We start from the raw sequence: 18,914 nt of genomic DNA on the forward strand, positions 1-18,914 counted from the left end.
ACCAAAGAGGCACCAGGGTAAACCCATGGATTCTCATGGCAATGGCTTTGGCACAATGGTCTCCTGGCCGTTTCTGCCTCAGGGCTTTTGCACTTGCTGATCCCTCTTTCTGGACTACTCTTACCCCAGATTTCTTCATGGGGTGAGAATATACACAGAAGTGGAATCGCTGGATCAAATGATAATTCTATGTTTAACTTTTTGAGGAGTTGCCCTACTGTTTTCCACAGTGGCTGCACAATTTTACATTTTCACCAGCCCACCTAACCTACTTTTACTTATATATCTTGTGTAGTGTCCCTACTCTTTTTTTTTTTTTTTAATATTTATTTACTTTTATTTAGGCTGTGCTGGGTCTTTGTTGCGGCATGCAGGATCTTTAGTTGCAACATCCGTACTTCTTAGTTGTGGCACGCGCACTCTTAGTTGTGGCATGCGGGATCTAGTTCCCCAACCAGGGATGGAACCCGGGCCCTTACCCACTGGACCACCAGGCAAGTCCCTTCTCTTACTTGAATGTAAATTTCACAAGGGGAGAGATTTGCTTCCCAAGTGCCTAGAACCTTGCTTGGCACCTGGTAGTGGGTGATCAGCCAGTATTTGTTTAATGAATGCAACTGTTTCGGTGCCTCTGACCTCATTTGCATCATCCTGAACCCCTTAATACCAGCTTCATGCCGTTGGAGCCGTTCTCAGCGCACCTCCTCAGAGGCTCCCCGCCTCCTCCGCGCGTGCCCCTTGCAACGCTTCTTCCTTTCTGCTTTGTATTCTGGTTATCTGTGAACTTGCCCCATCTCTCCCTCTGAATCCTAAGCTCCTTAATGTTAGGGAGCACGCTTTGTTTATTGTCGTTCTTCTGCCATCTCTCTGACCTGGGGAATCTATGCTCAACCCACACTCGTTAGAGGGATGTTCTGAATACCTGAGCGACACTGGGGGCTGGGCTTGGGCACTCCAGAGCCCCCCGAAGAATCCCAGGCTATGTGGCCTCTGCACACGCCTCTGAGCCTGGCCCTCCTGGGTCTGATGAGGGCATTGGACCGATGACTTCTTGGGTTCCTCTTAGATATTAGGTGTGCCCTGGAGCCACGTCTTTGACAGAGAGAGCATGGTCCTCATCTTCGAGAGCCCCCAGTCTGATATGAATAAAATAAATATGTCAGAAGAGGTTAAGGACTCAGAGGAAGCCTGTGCCCAGAGCTGTCCGTGCCTGGATGGATGGTGTACCCCGCCTCTCCCTCGCCCAGTCATACTCCCCGCTCGCTGGGGCTTCAGAGCACAAAACACCGGGAAACTCAAGGGGAATGCACACACTTCCCATTCTGGTGGAGAGAAAAAAAAATCTTTACAGCTCACGTGATTTCATTGGTTATTTTAAGCTGTTTATTTTTTTCTGTCCCATCCTCAGGGAATAAACATTTGCAGGCAAAACTTGGACTTTGGCATCTTCCCCCCTTTGCTTAGCTATTTGTGTATAAATACGACTTGAGTAAAATCTCGAAAGGACTGCCAGTCCTGCCCACCCCGCTCCCACTCCCTCTTATTTCGTAAGAAAGACTTAATGAGTTTGTACCCAAGAGCGGAATGTTTCGATGACACTTAAAGCCCTCCACGTATTTAAAAAAAACTCTTTTCAAATGCATAAACAATGCACTAACAATAGTTACAGATTATTAAACAAATCACTCATAGTCCAACAACCCTGACAAAATGCTTTTTATTTTTACCGATTACCTTGTTTACCCTTATGAGTACATAGTTTACACCGTGGTCATCAGACCGTATAATACCGCCTTGCATGCTACATTTTCCTTTTAACATCTGTAAACAAATGTATGATTCTTAAATATTACCATTTGGTAAATCCAGGTCAGATCTGTCACTGATTGATTGCTGAGTGAGTGGGTACTGGGCTGTATAGGATACAGAAAGATAGAAATTGTCCCTGCCCTCAAGGAGTTTACAGTCTCACGGAGAGATAAGACATGCATACAGGAAACAATCTCGGACAGTCGCTAGTTACATGGAAAGGTGTGTGCGCAGTACAGATGACAATGCACTCATGGTAAGCAGGTGTTCTGTGTGGTGGAGAGTTTCTCAAGGGTTGGGGAACTGAGAGAAGCCTGCCTCCCCTTGAAGGTGAGAGGGTGATGTGATGAGCAGTTCTGAAGAGGCAGAGGGAAGGGAGGAGAGGGTTCAGATAAGGATGAACGCTCGAAGGGGCTGAATACAGGGGACATACAGTTCAGATAATACAGCTCGAAGGGGCTGAATACAGGGGACATACGGTTCAGATAATACAGCTCGAAGGGGCTGAATACAGGGGACATACAGTTCAGATAAGGATGAATGTTCGAAGGGGCTGAATACGGGGACATACAGTTAGTTTGGGAACCACTGGAGCAATTAACCCCACAGGTACAGAAGGTGACTTTGTTGGGGAATGGTAGGACCAAAGACACGAAGATGCTGAGAATGAGAAAGAGAGCTGGAGCTTCCCGAAAGGGGGACAGAACACAAAGTCGATGTGACTGGGATGACGGAGAGGGATACGGGGGACTCAGTGTTGTCGTCTCAGTGGTCTAGCGGGAGCGCAGGTCCCTGCTGCTGCTGTTGTTTTGGTTTTGAGATACATGGCATCTATCTATCTAGATGCAGCCAGTAGATCTGGGGAGATTTAAAATACTGGGGAGCAGGAGGTGGAAGGAAAGCAGGCCCTGGGCCTTGGGGAGGGATGGCACGCCAGGACTCACAAGTAAACACACAGGTCAAAGCAGGACCTCTCTCCTCTGGTTTATTGCTCTCTTCCTGCCTAGAGCAGTGCCTGGCACTGAGGGAGTCCTTATAAGTACAGTATTTGTTGAATGAGAGCTGAATCAAGTCTAGTTTTGCAAAATTTCTGTACAAAGTCCAGCACATCTCAATTCCTCCTCCAGGCCTCAGTGTCAGCTCGCTATGATGGAGTTATTTTTCCAAGTGCACCCCATGGCCCTTTTGGGCCGGGTCAGGCCAGGAAGCCACATGAGTCTCACTAATCCTGAGCCTTGCTGAGGCCTGTAACGATTGGCACTGGGGGACAATGACTTAAGGTCCCAGTTAGTCATCCTGGCAGCTGCTTCCTGCCTCCCTTCCCTCGTTGCCTTCTGTTCGGGCCTTTCTTGGGTGGGAAGAGGATATTGCACAGACTCACCAATGATTACCACCGGAAGGCAGCTTACCCAGCGGCACATGCGCCCCTGTCATCAGACAGATGAACTGAGTCAGGCCCAGAAGGGAGTGGGGCTGATTCAAACCCAGGGCTGTCTGGAATCAGCTCACAGGCCAGCTTCATCCACGCAAAAATCTAACAAATGTCACTGAGCATGTGCTACGTGTCAGGCGCTGCTTCGGTGCTGGAGAAACAGCAGTGAGCAAACAGACAAAACTGCGGAGGTGGGGAGAAAAATCATCAACCAGATAACTAAGGTGGACGGTGAGAGGAGCCAGGGCAAAAGCAAGGGGGTGGGGGATGGGGCTTGCAATTGTAGGGAGGTGGTCAAGGAAGGCCTCGGCAAGAAAATGACATCAGAGCAAAGCACTGAACAGGAAGCAGGAGGGAGCGTGGGGCCGTCTGGGTGAAGAGTAGTGCAAAGGCCCTGTGGTAGGAGTGGGCCTGGCATGTTCCAGGAACAGTGAAGAGTGATGTGAGGGGAGAGTAAGAGGAAATGAGGCCTGAGGGGTAATGGGGGCGGGGTGCATGCGGTCTCAGAGTCCCCATGTGAGGCCTTTGGCTTTTATTCTTCCCACTCACTGCCCATTGTCTAATTCATGACCCGACCTTTTCCTGTTGACGCTCAGGGGCGCTGGGATGTCTGTGGGCAGAGGGGAGAATGGGACAGCCAACAGGGCTCTTGAAAGCACATGGCAGTGGCGTGGGCAGCTGCCTGGGCCACCTGTGCTGAGCCCGCCTCCGCGTTCCTGCTCCAGAAGTCTTTCCAGCCGACAGGACAGAGTGACATCCCATTTCAGGATAAGGAGAAAGAGCACAGATGCAAAGCAAAGCCAAATCATTTGAGTATGTAGAATCTTTAAAATATCAGAGAAGGGTGGGACTTCCCTGGTGGTCCAGTGGTTAAGACTCTGAGCTCCCAAGGCAGGGGGCCCGGGTTCGATCCCTGGTCAGGGAACTAGATCCCTCATGCTGCAACTAAGAGCCCACGTGCTGCAACTAAAGATCCCGCATGCAGCAACTAAGACCCAGGGCAGCCAAATAAATAAATAAAGATTAAAAATAAATAAATAAAATGTCAGAGGGGAATGAGTTCATAGCTGAAGCCAGTGCAGAGGGCTGAGTCAGACCCCAGCAGCGCCCATGCCTTGGCGGAGTGAAGAATAGAACAAGTATTGATGTAGACGTGCCTGGCAAACACTGGTGCCCAATGGCAACCATTTTATTAGCTCGGGCTTCTCATCTCTAGTGTCCCGTGGTTCCTGTCAGTACTCCGTGCCCACATGAATGAGGCTCCTGCTTCAACTGGTTTGCCAGGGACCAGTGTGGATGCCAGGCCCCGGGTGGGCAGCTGAGGCAGTTGGTTGATTAGCACAGTAGGTTTAGAGCAAACTCCTGCCTGCCAAGGATCCCACCGCCCAGAAGAAGCTGTTACACACCCCAGGGAAGAGCCAGGTGGGCACATCTGTCTCCCTGAGCATCTCACTCCCTCCTGGTGACCAGGTCCTCTGCTCTGTGATGACCTGAGAAAGGTCTGGGTAGAGCTGGAATCCAGGGTCAGAGCACTGTAGAGTTCAGTCAAGCTGGTCTTGAACCCTGGCTCTGGCTATAATTCTCATCTGTGTTCCCCACCCCTCCCCCAGGAGGGTCCTGTTTAAGAGTCAAGGCCAACTCAATTCCACAATGTTTTTTCTTTTCCAGCTGCCAGGCATTTTATGTGGGGCAGGGAATATTAAGATCGATAAGGCATGAACCTTCCCTTCAGAGATTTGAATCTATTGTGTATGTGTGGAGTACACACATGTGTGTATATGCACATTAACTCACACATGCGTGTGGGAGGCTGCCTGAGATATTAGTAGGAAGAATCCTGAACTTGAGTGAGATGGCTTTGTCCCAAGTCCCCGGGGGCCTTGGGTGTACCACTCGTCTTCTTGAAGTCTTGGATTCCATTGCTGTTCAGCAGGGATAATAATGAAGCTTGCCCTGTCTGCATTAGCGGGCTTGCTGGGAGGACCAGAGGGGCAATGCTCATAAGTGGGAAAGTACTCAACACACACACAGGATTGTGTACTCATGAACGTTCATAGTGTGTACGTGAACACAGAAATGCACAGTTATCTGCATGAGCCAAAAAGAATAGGCTAAAATCAAAGAAGGGGCACCAACGGTAGCAGGAGAAGAAACCTGAGAAAGATGCAGGATGTCATTCCAAATCCATCTCCGTATGTGGGCATATTGGTTGATGTAAGGCTGTGTGTTGCCCAAACCCTTGAAGGCCCAGCCCTCCAGAGTCCCCCTAGCTCTCTAGCAGAGCAAGAATGTTCCTCCTCAGTCTGAGGAGGCTGCATCCTCCCCAGGTCGAAGCCATCATTATCATCAGCTACAGCCATTATTATTATTATTTATTTTTTTTTTTTGCAGTACACAGGCCTCTCACTGTTGTGGCCTCTCCCGTTGTGGAGCACAGGCTCCAGACGCGCAGGCCCATCGGCCATGGCTCACGGGCCCAGCCGCTCCGCGGCATGTGGGATCTTCCCAGACCGGGGCACGAACCCGCATCCCCTGCATCGGCAGGCGGGCTCCCAACCACTGCGCCACCAGGGAAGCCCATACAGCCATTATTGAGTACATACTAAGGGTGAGACGCTGAGGCTACGAGAACTAACATTTAGGAAGTACCCAGTACCAGATGTACAACACCATGCAAACATTTTGCAGTCATTATCTCACTTCATTGTTGACCATAGCTCTGCAAGATAGGTATTGCTATCTTCATTTTATGGAATAATAATAATAAATACTATTATTAAATGCTTACAAAGTGTTTAACACGTATTAATGCACTTAATCCCCATGAGAGCCTTGTGAGGTAACCACAATTATTCTTTATCCCCACTTTTTGGAGGAGGAAACTGAGACAAACTGAGGTTAAGTAACTTTTCCAAGGTCACACAACTGGTATGTGGTTGTGCCCAACTGCCTTTTCTTGCTGATTACTCCCTTGCCTTTCCTAATCTCTGTGCTATATCACAGGGAACTACATTTCCCAGGCTCCCTTGCTCTCCAGTTTCCAGGTTGATTCAGCCAATGGCAAGCACTAATGGAAGCTTGGAGAAAGGGAGGAGGAGAGAAGCCAGAGTATTTTTCCCTATCCCTCTCTCTGCTTCCTGTGGTGTCTCTGGCAACAGCTGTGTCTCCCGTGGCTCCTGTGTCTGCTCCACAGGCCCTTGCTCCATGGTCCCAACTCCCATCAGGCAACCTTATGGGGTTCTAGATTCCATCACATGGCTCCCACTCTACGCTTTAGCAATAGTACATCCTCCTCCTGTTGCACCCCCAGTAGAATAGCTTCCTATTTTTGCATTAAGCTACTTAGTCCTTCCATATCATGTCACCAATTCCCTGCATTAAATCCCCTCTGCTTAAAAGACCTAGAAGACTTCGCATTTGCCTGGGTGGACCTTGCTGATATCCAGAAAAAATGACTGTAGAGTCCATAGTCTTAATCTTTTCAGATGAGAAAACTGACTCAGACTTACTTCAGGCTGTAAAGCCAATGAACTATAAAAAAAAGACCCAAGAAAAGTTGGGAAAAGAAAGAAAATAAGAGGCTGTCCTTTTAGATATCAAAACATACCTTGAAGCTATAGTAATAAAAACAATGTGTGCAGACATAGAATCAGTGGAACAAAACATTGGGACAGAATACAATCCAGAAACAGCTATGGGAAAAAAAGAATATTTTACTTGTTAAAGGAGACATTTCAAATAAATAAGGAAATGCTGCTGGAGGGATTAATTCACCCATAAATTTGAGAAAAGACCCCCAAATAAATTCCAGATGGATTGAGGAGCTAAACCATATGAAATTACTAGAAATAAATACAGGAGAACTTTTTTTTTTTTTTAAATCTTGAGATTAGGAAAGCTCTTCCCAAACAAGACTGAAAATACAAAAACCATAAAAGGATAAAGCTGACAGGCTTACAATTTATATAACAGTTTAAAATATAAAATTTTGGTGTGGAAAAGAACTCAAGGCTTTAAATAAGTTCTTGCCTAACTGGCTTTGTTTGGAATCTCCGAAATGCTCTGAAAATGGGAAGGGAAGCTGGGACTCGATTTCTTGGGTGCTCTTCCTGTTCTTGAATGGGAGGAATTGTACATTTCTATCTAGCACTTCAGCCAGCTCGAGACACAAGGAGCCACCTCACAAAGGTGGGGGAGATCCTGCCTGCTCCCTCACAGGCAACTTTCATTGAGTCCTTAAACTGCAAAAAAAGAGATAAGCTCAAGCCAAAGGTATTTGGAAAGTGGAGATGAAGAGGGCAGAAATTCTGTACTCTTTTTAGAGAAAGTTATCCACGTGGCCTACTTATTTGCTCATGAGTGTTTGGGAGAGGGCTAGGGGGACAGAACAGAGAAGGTTCTGAATAACTGATAAGTGGGCATCCAAAGCAGATGGGCGAGGAGACATCACCTAGAGCAGGAGGACAGCTAAACGGAGCACTTAATTCTTAATTAGTTTATATTAAAAAGTGTGATGCTTTTCTTCGTACAGAAAACTTTATTTTCTTCCTGTGGTGTAAACTGGGTCTCTAAATGGTTTAAATTATTTTGTTTCTAGTTTATCATTTTCCACATTATTTTTTTCTGAATTAGAGTTTTTCTTTATATTATTTAAGTACATACAGCAACAAGTAAAATAAGTTTAAATAGTAGAAGTTTCTGGTTCAGCTGTTAATTGGACATTTAACCCTGACTCAGAACATGGACTTTTTGTCCAAATGTGATTTGTTCTAAGGTTCGTTACCCTCGTGGGATTTATTTAATGAAAGCATTCAAATAATAAGATTTGTTTTTGTTGGAAAATATTGAAAAATAATATTGTAGATCTATCCAAAGAATATCCATGATGCTTTTCCAAAAAAAAAAGCAAGTTCTAGGACATAGGTATAGGTATGTTCTCTTCTTTGTAAAAAATAGAAAAACAAAAAGAAACTTATAGGTGACATATGTATATATGTCTATGAAAGGGTCTGAAAGGATGCCGCCCACAGTTGGTACCACCTGGGGAGTAGAGAATGAAGAGGGTAAGGAGAAGCGGTTTACCTTTTACCTTATGCATTTCTGTATTCTTTTTTCTTCTAGAAGCATATGCTACTATGTAATTTTTTATTCCAATGAAAAAAATGTCAACAAGGCTGATGAGACACAGAGTCAGGATTTAAATCCAGGCTGCCTCTGACCCCAGGCTCACCTGGTCATGGAGAAGACAGCACACACACCTGTCAAGAAGAGCCCACAGTTGCTGAGTGAGGACTGTTGAGAACAGCATCTCAGGAGTCTGGTTGTGGGAGTGACCACCGAGCCATGGGGCAGGTGGAAAAGGAGGAGAGGACCTTCTAGGCAAGGAGAGGATGAGGGGAAAGAACAACAAAGTCCTTAAGACAGAGTGGGGATGCTTGGGACAACTGCTGGGCTGGAGGGCTTGGGCAGCCAAGTCCTAGGGGTGAGTGGCGAGGTGGGAAGAAAGCAGGTGTGGGCGGGTGAGGGACTGAGACTTGATCCGGTGCTCTGAGGAGAATGATCTAGATGGAAATTCCCAAAGTGTGGTTTGGGGACCCCTAGGAGACCTCAAGTCCCTTCCAGGGGCTCTGTGAGTTCAAAACTACTGTCAGAACAATACTAAAATATTATTTACCTTCCTTACTCTCATGCTCTCATGACTGTGCAGTGGAGTTTTCCACAGGCTGCATGACGTGTGATGGCGTCATCACTCTGATGTTAACATGTGATAGGGTATTATTTATTTATTTATTTTCTTTCTTTCTTTCTTTCTTTTTTTTTTTGCGGTACGCAGGCCTCTCACTGTTGTGGCCTCTCCCGTTGCGGAGCACAGGCTCCAGACGCGCAGGCTCAGCGGCCATGGCTCACGGGCCCAGCTGCTCCGCGGCATGTGGGATCTTCCCGGACTGGGGCACGAACCCGCGTCCCCTGCATCGGCAGGCGGACTCTCAACCACTGCGCCACCAGGGAAGCCCGATAGGGTATTTTTTAATGAATTAATAAATATTTTAAAAATTTCCCAGATTTAATTTCTAATACAGTAAATATTGATAGATATAACCCACATAAACAAAATTCTTTGGGGTCCTCAGTAATTTTTAAGAGTGTAAAGGGGTCCTGACCTCCCCAGACTTTGAGTACCACTCCCCAGAGAGAGTAGTGGCGGTGGGAATGAAGAGAAGGGACTGTGGCGGGAGCTTCTAGCTCCAGAGATTTCCAGGCAAAGTGTTTAAGTGGATGCCTGTTTTCTTCTTGCTGCTTCCAGTAAAACGCAAGAGGAGGGAGATAAACTGCGGGAGGGACTGTTAAACAAAAAGGAGCTAGGACTTGATGGCTTTACAAATTCTCAGCTTCTCCAGAGGTAAAACATGCTAAAATTAAGAAATGGCTTCTGAGGCAAGTTTAAGTCCAAGGGGATGTTCCAACAGAGGTCTAGAGATGGAGCAAAAGATGTGACTGTAAGTCTTCTGTTAAGACCGCAGAAGGAACTAGGATAGTACCTCAGAATACCATTCAGACACACAAAGAGCTTTTTGAAACATGTATGCTTCACAGATTCTCTCAAACAGCAGAGACTCTGGAAAGCTTAAGGGCATCATTGTTCCTTTGCTGTCTCAGCAGGAGGCCAAGGAGAAGGACTTATCTTGCAGAGATTTGTGGGCACAGCTTTTGTCTAATGGAGAAAACCCCAATGAGAATCACAGGAGACTCACAAAGTTTTTGTGAGAATGATATCAGTGAAAACACTGCCAACTTAGACCGAAAGGGACAGGAGATTATACAAACTGAAAAAAGGCCATTGGACCCCAAAGTTCTACTGGCAGAAAAAGGCTAAGAAACTACTTAGCTGCAAACCCATGGGCTACCCTTCATGAAAAGAAAGGCTCAGAGAACAGAACCAAGAACTCAGAGGGCATAGCCAAGAACCACAGAGAATTATGCCTAGTCCTTGAGACCTAGTTGAGTAAGTTCCACCATTTGCCTGTTGGATTTTGGAATTGCTATGACCTTTCGTGTGACTATTTTTTTTCAGTATGTGGGCCTCTCACTGTTGTGGCCTCTCCCGTTGCGGAGCACAGCCTCCAGACGCGCAGGCTCAGCGGCCATGGCTCACGGGCCCAGCCGCTCCACGGCATGTGGGATCTTCCCGGACTGGGGCACGAACCCGCGTCCCCTGCATCGGCAGGCGGACTCTCAACCACTGCGCCACCAGGGAAGCCCCGTTTTCCCCATTTTTGAAGAGACATGTCTACAGTGTTTATCCTATGCCTGTTCCACTAGTGTGTATATTCGTGCTGAGGTAGATATCGTGTCTAGTTTCACAGGTGCACAGATTGAGAGGAAGTACATTCAAGGAACTATACCTGGAGCCTGATCCACACCTGGTCCTCATTTAAATGATGACATTTTGGATTTTGAACTGTTGCTGTAATGGGATGTGACTTTTGAGGACCTTCTGAGGGAGTGAATGTATTTTACACATGAGAGGGGATGTGAGTCATTGGGTTCAGAGGGCAGACTGTGGTAGGCAGCTTCTAAGAAGGTTCTCAAAGACCCTGACCTTCTGGTTTTCATGCTCTGTGTAACCTTTCCCCTTGAGTGGACCTAGTGCCTTTTTCGTTTGTTTGCTTTTTTGTTTTGTTTTGTTTAAAAATTTTTTTCTTTTCTTATTTATTTATTTGTTATCATTATTTTTAAATTTATTTTTGGCTGCATTGGGCCTTCGTTGCTGCACACGGGCTTTTTCTAGCTGTGGTGAGCAGGGGCTAGTCTTTGTTGCAGTGCCCAGGCTTCTCATTGCAGTGGCTTCTCCTGTTGTGGAGCACGGGTTCTAGGCGTGTGGGCTTCAGTAGTTGTGGCACGCAGGCTTCAGTAGTTGTGGCCCATGGGCTCTAGAGCGCAGGCTCAGTAGTTGTGGTGCACGGGCTTAGTTGCTCCACGGCATGTGGGATCTTCCCGGACCAGGGCTCGAACCCGTGTCCCCTGCATTGGTAGGTGGATTCTTAAACACTGCGCCACCAGGGAAGCCCTGGACCTCGTGTCTTGATTCTAGTGAACAGAATATTGGCATATCACTGTGAGATAATGAATGTTTTTGTGTGTGGGGGGGAGGGGGATACAATATACATGACATAAAATTTACCATTTTAACCCTTTTTAAGTGTGCAGTTCATTGACATTAAGTACATTCATATTGTTGTGCAATCAACAGCATCATGCATATTCAGAACTTTTTTCATCTTCCCAAACTGAAACTCCAGACCCATCAAATACTAACACCTCATTCTCTCATCCAGCCCCTGGCAACCACCATTCTACTTTGTGTCTCTATGAATTTGACTACTCTAGCTCTCTCATTTATGTGGAATCATACACTCTTTGTCCTTTTGTGACTTATTTCACTTAGCATAGTGTCTTCAAGTTTCATTCATGTTGTAACATGTGTCAGAATTTCCTTCCTTTTTAAGGCTGAATAATATTCCATTGTATGTATAGACCACATCTCGTTTACCCATTCATCCACTGATGGACACTTAAGTTGCATCCACTTTTTGGCTATTGTGAATAATGCTGCTGTGAACATGGATGTACGGATATCTCTTTCAATCTGTGCTTTCAGTTCTTTCAAGTATTTACCTAGAAATGTTTGCTGTTTTAAGCCACTAAATTTTGGGGTAATTTCTTACATAGCAATAGATTACTAACAGAGGAGCAGATTTGAGAGGTATCACAAACAGAAACTTCTTTTTTCCCCAACAATGCAAGAGCAACTGATGTATGAACGGCAGGTCTTACCCCAATCAAGAGAGAGCCCAGACCCTCTCATAATAAATACATTAGGAAAATGTATTTATTATGAAAATTTTCCAATGTACAGAAAAGTTAAAGAACTTTTCAATAAACATGCATATATCACCACCTAGGTTAAACTGTTAATAGTTTGCTGTATTTTCTTTATAAATTAGGTTAAATCCTGCAATTGCTGTTTTCATAGGTTAAAAATGATGTAATATTGGCAAATGTCATATTGTTCGATCTTATATTGTTCTATATTTTTCTGAACCATTTGAAAACATGTTGCAGACTTCATGATATTTCACCTCTCAGTACTTAAGCATCTCCTAAAAATCAGTATATTCTCCCCCATAAATAAACACCATTATTGGGACTTCCTGGTGGTGCAGTGGTTAAGAATCTGCCTGCCGATTTAGGGGACTGGGGTTCGAGCCCTGGTCTGGGAAGGTCCCACATGCCGCGGAGCAACTAAGCCCGTGCGCCACAACTACTGAGCCTGCGCTCTAGAGCCCATGAGCCACAACTACTGAAGCCCACCCGCCTAGAGCCTGTGCTCCGCAACAAGAGAAGCCACCGCAATAAGAAGCCTGCGCACCGCAACGAAGGGTAGCCCCCACTCGCCGCAACTAGAGAAAGCCCGCGCACAGCAACGAAGACCCAACGCAGCCAAAAATAAATAAATAAATAATAATTTTAAAAATAAACACCATTATCACATCAAAGAAAATTAACCTAATATCACTTAAGAAAATTCCTTAATAAAATTTAATATATATAGTCCATATTCAGATTTCTCTGGTGGTTCCTAAGATGTATTCTGTAACTGAATTTTGGAACAAGAAAATACAGTTCATATATCACATTTGGTGATTATGTCCCTTTGGTCTCACACATGTTACTTCTAAAGGATTCTCAGCCTCTGTCCATGGTCTTCAGGGTAGCTCTGAGAGTCCTGAGAGTTAATACTCAATTGTGTCTGTGTGTGTGCACACATGCTTGTGTGTGTCAGTGCATAGATTAGGTTTTCTAAGTGATGGTACACCAAAAGTTGAGAATTTGTGATGTAGAAGCAGCAGATGATTGACTTGAAGAGGGAGAAAAGCCAAACACCATGACTGAGCAGCAGTGCACCAGGAGGCTGGTTTTGGGGAGAATGACGTGGCTTTAGACAAATAACAATCTCTCTGTTCATCTCTAATTTGTGGATAATAATATTGGCCCATCTACCTCAATAGGAGGTGCATGTGAAAACACTTTGCACATCAGAAATGGCTCAGAGATCATCAAAAGCTATGCAATGTTAGTTACTAAAACTACAGAGAATTCGAGTTTTCTGAAACCTTTGCACCCCGACCTCTAGCCCTGTTGTGGTGAGGAGAGAATGTGTGCCCCCTTAGACTGGTGTTTTGCAGTTCCCCGCCTAGGCATGGATGACAGATCCGGGAGAGGGTCTGGGCTCTCTCTTGATTGGGGTAACACCTGCCATTCGTACATCAGTTGCTCTTGCATTGTCTGGCTGAGGGTTTGCCTGGAAGCTTGGCGAGACTCCTGCCTAGAAATAGATGGAGTGGGAATAGGACAGGACTTGTTACTTAACTCCCAATGGAGCCCTTTCTCAGAGACTTAACTTGCCTCTCTCACCACAGGTAGCTTGTACAAGTTGCTTCAATACCCTTTCTATGGGTAAAGATAATGTTATTTTTCTATGCTTCTTCCAGAGGCCTTTGACTATCGAGTATTTATAAGGGAATTTGTGCCCAGGCCAAGCTGGATGTGGGGAAGGGGCTGGAATCAGGACCCAGGCTTCCTTGGCCAACTATTTCAGGCAAATAAGGTAAAAATGAGGAATGCCAGGTGGCCCATGAAAACTGGAGCCTTAGCCCGGTAAAGGTAGCAGTTGAGGAGAAAGCTATAATACCATAATGATCTCTATCTTAATGAAAACACTCTCGTTACTGATAATAAGCTTGGGAGGAATTTAGCTGGGAAAGTTCCTAACAATACTTCCTCCAAGTTCTATGCCAGCCTGTGTTCTCAAATGCCAGGTGTGAATTTCTCAGTGTAAGATCTTTATGAAACACGGCAAGTTTAAACACAGCCATTGTCCTACTGCTCACCTCTGAGTTCTGTGTTATGTTCTCAAAATGGTTAAGATTTTTTAGAAGGTGTTAATTAATCTTTCAGTAGATTTCTGTTTAACTGCTAGAAACTTGACCGAGCTATGTGATCCTTATAAAACCTTAGACGATTTGGGAGCCAGTAAGAAGATGAAGTCTAACAGATGTGGTTTGGGATTAGCTGCTGACCTAATAGTTGGTAAGCTATTTAACGTCTCTAAGCCTTGGTGTCCTCACTTGTAAAAGGGGGACTCAACATTGATTCAACAAACACATTTTGAATGATGACCACGTGTCAGGCACTGTTCTAGGCACCAGGGATCCAAGGGGAAACATGGCAGATATGCTCCGTGCTCTCCTTGACCTTATCACGGGATGTGGATACTGAACAAAAGATTATATAATTAAGTGGTTCATTCCAATGGCGATGATAGCAACTACCTCAGCAGATGTTGTGAGGATTAAAAGAGTAAGGCAGGCCTTTCTCACCTTCTGAGGTGGCCCACACTCTGTCTGTGGAGTGTGTTTCTCTCTAAATAAATCCACTTCTTACCTATAAAAATAAATAAAAGAGTAAGGCAAATTCAAGACTGGTGTCATAATACTAGTTATTAGTTTTGCTAACAATCCTAATTAGTGTAAATATGTGTTGGGTATTAGTTCCTCTCTTGTTGTGGGCGGAAATTTAAGTGGTTAGAAGTAAGAGCCTCACGTGACTTAGGTGTGTGTCCCTTAGAGCAAATGGAAAGGCAAACATTCCTCCTAGTGTTGGGGACATGGTCTTCCCCACTTAAGGAAAGAAGCCGAACCTGCTGCTAATTGCTGTCAGGAAGAAGAGTTTTAGTATTAACATTAACTAGACCCACAGCCTAACCCTGGGAGTGGAGGGTGTGGGCACAGAATTTTGCGAAAGGTCTCTGAATCCTGATTCGCACCAGGCATTGTCCATAGAATGAAAACATATTTGGGCCACATATGGGCATTACTATAATTGTAGATGCTGATGCGATTCATGCAATATAGATTCCTTTAAATGAATTACTGGTCTTACTAGCATTTTTTATTACATATTTTCTCAATCAAATCTTCTCCTTCCTCTTCCTGGCTTAAACCCTTTAACAGCTCCACATTGCTCAGGGTAAAGTCCACATTCCCTCCCCAGCACTGCAAGGTCCTGCTGACCTCTCTTGGCAACTGCCCCACCCCCACCCCCGTCTATTCACCAAGCTCCGACATGAAGGCTGTTCTGGGCCATGGCTTAGAGCTTTCGGGGCTCAACTCAACACTTCTTCTGGCATGAATAGATACAGCTCCTGAGTTGGGAAAGATATCGGCCTTTCCTACAGACATCATGCCATTTGAGGGGGCTATGGGTCCACTCGGGCACTGGGTCAAGCAGGCCTCACATTGGGCCAGTCAGTACTCCCCTAGACCATCTCTCCTCCCGGACTCCTGTTCCACACTCTCTGGGAGTCAACAAGGCCCAGTTGGAGGTGAGCTCCTCTTAGCTTCTTCCTCTGTACTGTTGCACCAGTCCTCCAAACAAGTACCCAAGCCATTTTCCAATTAAAGCCATTTTCCTTTCAAGGGTTTCAAAAATACACAATTTTGGAAGTCACAAAACTTCTTGATGTCAATTTTCCATGAACTTTCTCTTCAATGTTTACATGGAAACCCAAGCTCCACAATGCCCTGTGCCTTCACACTCTGTGCATGTGAATTATTCAGATCCCTGGAGAGAGAGTCACTGATAAAAAATGGGGTGGGGGGATCATATTTTACTCCTCTCTCCACTCTTAAAATCCTCCAGGGCTTCCCTGGTGGCGCAGTGGTTGAGAGTCCGCCTGCCGATGCAGGGGACACAGGTTCGTGCCCCAGTCCGGGAAGATCCCACATGCCGCGGAGCGGCTGGGCCCGTGAGCCATGGCCGCTGAGCCTGCGCGTCCGGAGCCTGTGTTCCGCAGCGGGAGAGGCCACAGCCGTGAGAGGCCCGCGTACCGCTAAAAAAAAAAAAGAAAAAAAAAAAAACCTCCAAAGAATGAAGAAGAGAAACAACTCCATCTTTTAAAAGATGAAAAAAAGAGAAATCAATCACTCCACCTTTTATTATGAATAACAAAAGAATGTACTTAACATATATGTACAGTTTAACTAATAACAGTAAAATGAACACATGTACCTACTAATTAGTTTTAAAAATCCAATTTAACTAGTACCTTAGAAGGTCCTGTGTGGACTATCCCAGTCACACCCCTTTTTCTCCTTCCAGGCTGTATCGATTATGCTGAATTTTGACTTAATCATTCCCTTCTTTTTCTTTAGAGGTTTACTCTTTTTTTTTTTTTTTTTTTTTTTTTTTTTAGCGGTACGTGGGCCTCTCACTGTTGTGGCCTCTCCCGTTAAGGAGCACAGGCTCCAGACGCGCAGACTCAGCGGCCATGGCTCACGGGCCTAGCCGCTCCACAGCATGTGGGATCTTCCCGGACCGGGGCACGAACCCGTGTCCCCTGCATCGGCAGGCGGACTCTCAACCACTGCGCCACCAGGGAAGCCCTACTCTTTTTTTTTTCACATTAGTTAAAATTTTATTACAATCACATTTTGAAATTACATATTACATATATGTCTATAAACTTATATAGATACATACATATGGATTCATACATATGCAAATATACAAATATACAGACATTGTCACCCCCAGTGATCCTCCATGTGAATGTAAAAGAGAACACAAGTGACTTATGCATTGATTTATTCAACAAACTTTTATTGCATACTTGATTATATCCTAACTCTGTGGCACAGTTTAAAATAAGAGTACAAATAAATTTCACACCCATAGATTTATCCTTGTAAGTTTTATCAAACATTTGGTTATTCTGTGATAGTTGGAACTAAATGTTCTAACTAGGATACCAATGAATTTCAGCCATAATTATTTTATTGTTTTAATATCGTTCCCCAGGATGTGGGGTAGGATAAGACAGTGTGTTATATAACATTATGGAAATGGAATTATGTAATTAATTATAAGTATAGTTGGAGGATTTAGATAAAGTCATAAATCATCATAACAAAATAAGTGGGGTACCTCTGAGCCAGAGCAGCTTCACAAGAAAGGATGGAAGGACAAAGCAGATACAATCAGGGGAAAGAAGGCAGCAGCTTTTGAGGTCTAATAAGTGCATACTTGGAATCCGCTTCCACTGTTGCCAGCAGCTGGCATGTATGGGATGCTTCCATACTCCTGCCCTCCTGCTGTGTACCTGCATACACAGGTACGCCCACCCTCACCTGCACCCTGACACTTTCCCTCCTAGGCAAATTGATCATTTCCAGATCAAAAAGAAAGAATTGTAAATACCTCACCCTAAAGGTGGATTTAGACCACATCTTTTGCACTTTGCAATCCAAGTAATATCTTAGAACAGTTTTTCTAAAACATTTTCCATAGAAGACTTTTTCCTTGGGATATTTATAGTTGTTAGATGAAACTTGACCATTCCAAGGACAATTATAATTGGGAGACAAGGTTAATGAAGGTTAAACAATCTTGTTAAAAGCTATCTGATTTCTGGAAACCTTTAATATGTCACTGTATATTACTAATTGCCAAGAGGGAAGTATAATTTGCATAGTTTCTCAAACATATTTGCACAAAATATCCTTTTTTCACAGAATGTATCAAAAGACTAATATTATGAGGCACATATTTTTAATTATATTAGGGAGTCCTAAAACAAGGGTACAAATACAGTTCTTTTATTTCTATAGGTACCATATTATACGGTATGAAAGTGTAAATGTAATACCACAACCCTACTACCAGCTATGACATCTTTGGGTAACTGACCCTAGTGTGCGCTATTTCCTCCACGAATATGTGAGCTGAAAGGTAAGCCATGGTGCCAGTATCTCTGGACCTCTTTTAAAAATTCTTAACATTGAAGGACTTGATATTTATATTTTATCTAAAATTATAGTAATAGTCATATAGCTATTTAGATATAGTTACTCCTAACAATCCTTCAGATCTCTACGTGAGTGTAAAAGAGAACAAGAGTGATTTATGCATTCATTTATTCAACAAGCTTTGATGCACTCTTACTAATATCAAGACTTTGTGCCATAGTTTGTGGAGCCTCTGTCTTTAGAAAGTTTATAAGTTTTCAGAATAAATTATACCAGTACATAAATAACTAAAAATATAGGAAATTAGTCATAAGTCTTATTTTTTAACATACACATAAAAATAGGATTTTAGAGGAGGATAGAGGTTTACTCTCTTTTATCTCTCTTTTTTCTTTTTCTTGGCCATGCCACGTGGCACGCGGGATCTTAGTTCCCTGACCAAGGGTGAACCGATGCCCCCTGCAGTGGAAGTGCAGAGTCTTAACCACTGGTCCACCAGGGAAGTCCCTGTCTTTTTATTTTTTTTAATTGAAGTATAGTTGTTTTACAATATTATATAAGTTACTGGTGTATGATATGGTGGTTCACAATTTTTAAAGGTTATACTTCACTTATAGTTATTATAAACTATACACTATATTCCCTATGTGGTACAATATATCCTTGTAACTTATTTTATACATAATAGTTTGTACCTCTTAGAGTTTTACTTTTCATGTGTATTTCCCATACAATGTATTTTAATTTGGGGGAGTTTTTGCATTTTATTGAAATCACAGAGTATATATTCTTCTGTGACTTACTTT

General features: G+C 44.2%; 1 long non-coding RNA gene across 1 annotated transcript in view; it reads left to right on the forward strand.

The window, feature by feature from the left end:
• LOC109551032 (uncharacterized) overlaps positions 1–18,914 on the forward strand; it is a 69,050-nt gene that overhangs the window by 26,569 nt on the left and 23,567 nt on the right. The gene's annotated exons all lie outside the window — the stretch shown is intronic.

The sequence above is a fragment of the Tursiops truncatus genome, chromosome 14, assembly GCF_011762595.2.
Source record: "Tursiops truncatus isolate mTurTru1 chromosome 14, mTurTru1.mat.Y, whole genome shotgun sequence".
Lineage (NCBI taxonomy): Eukaryota > Metazoa > Chordata > Mammalia > Artiodactyla > Delphinidae > Tursiops > Tursiops truncatus.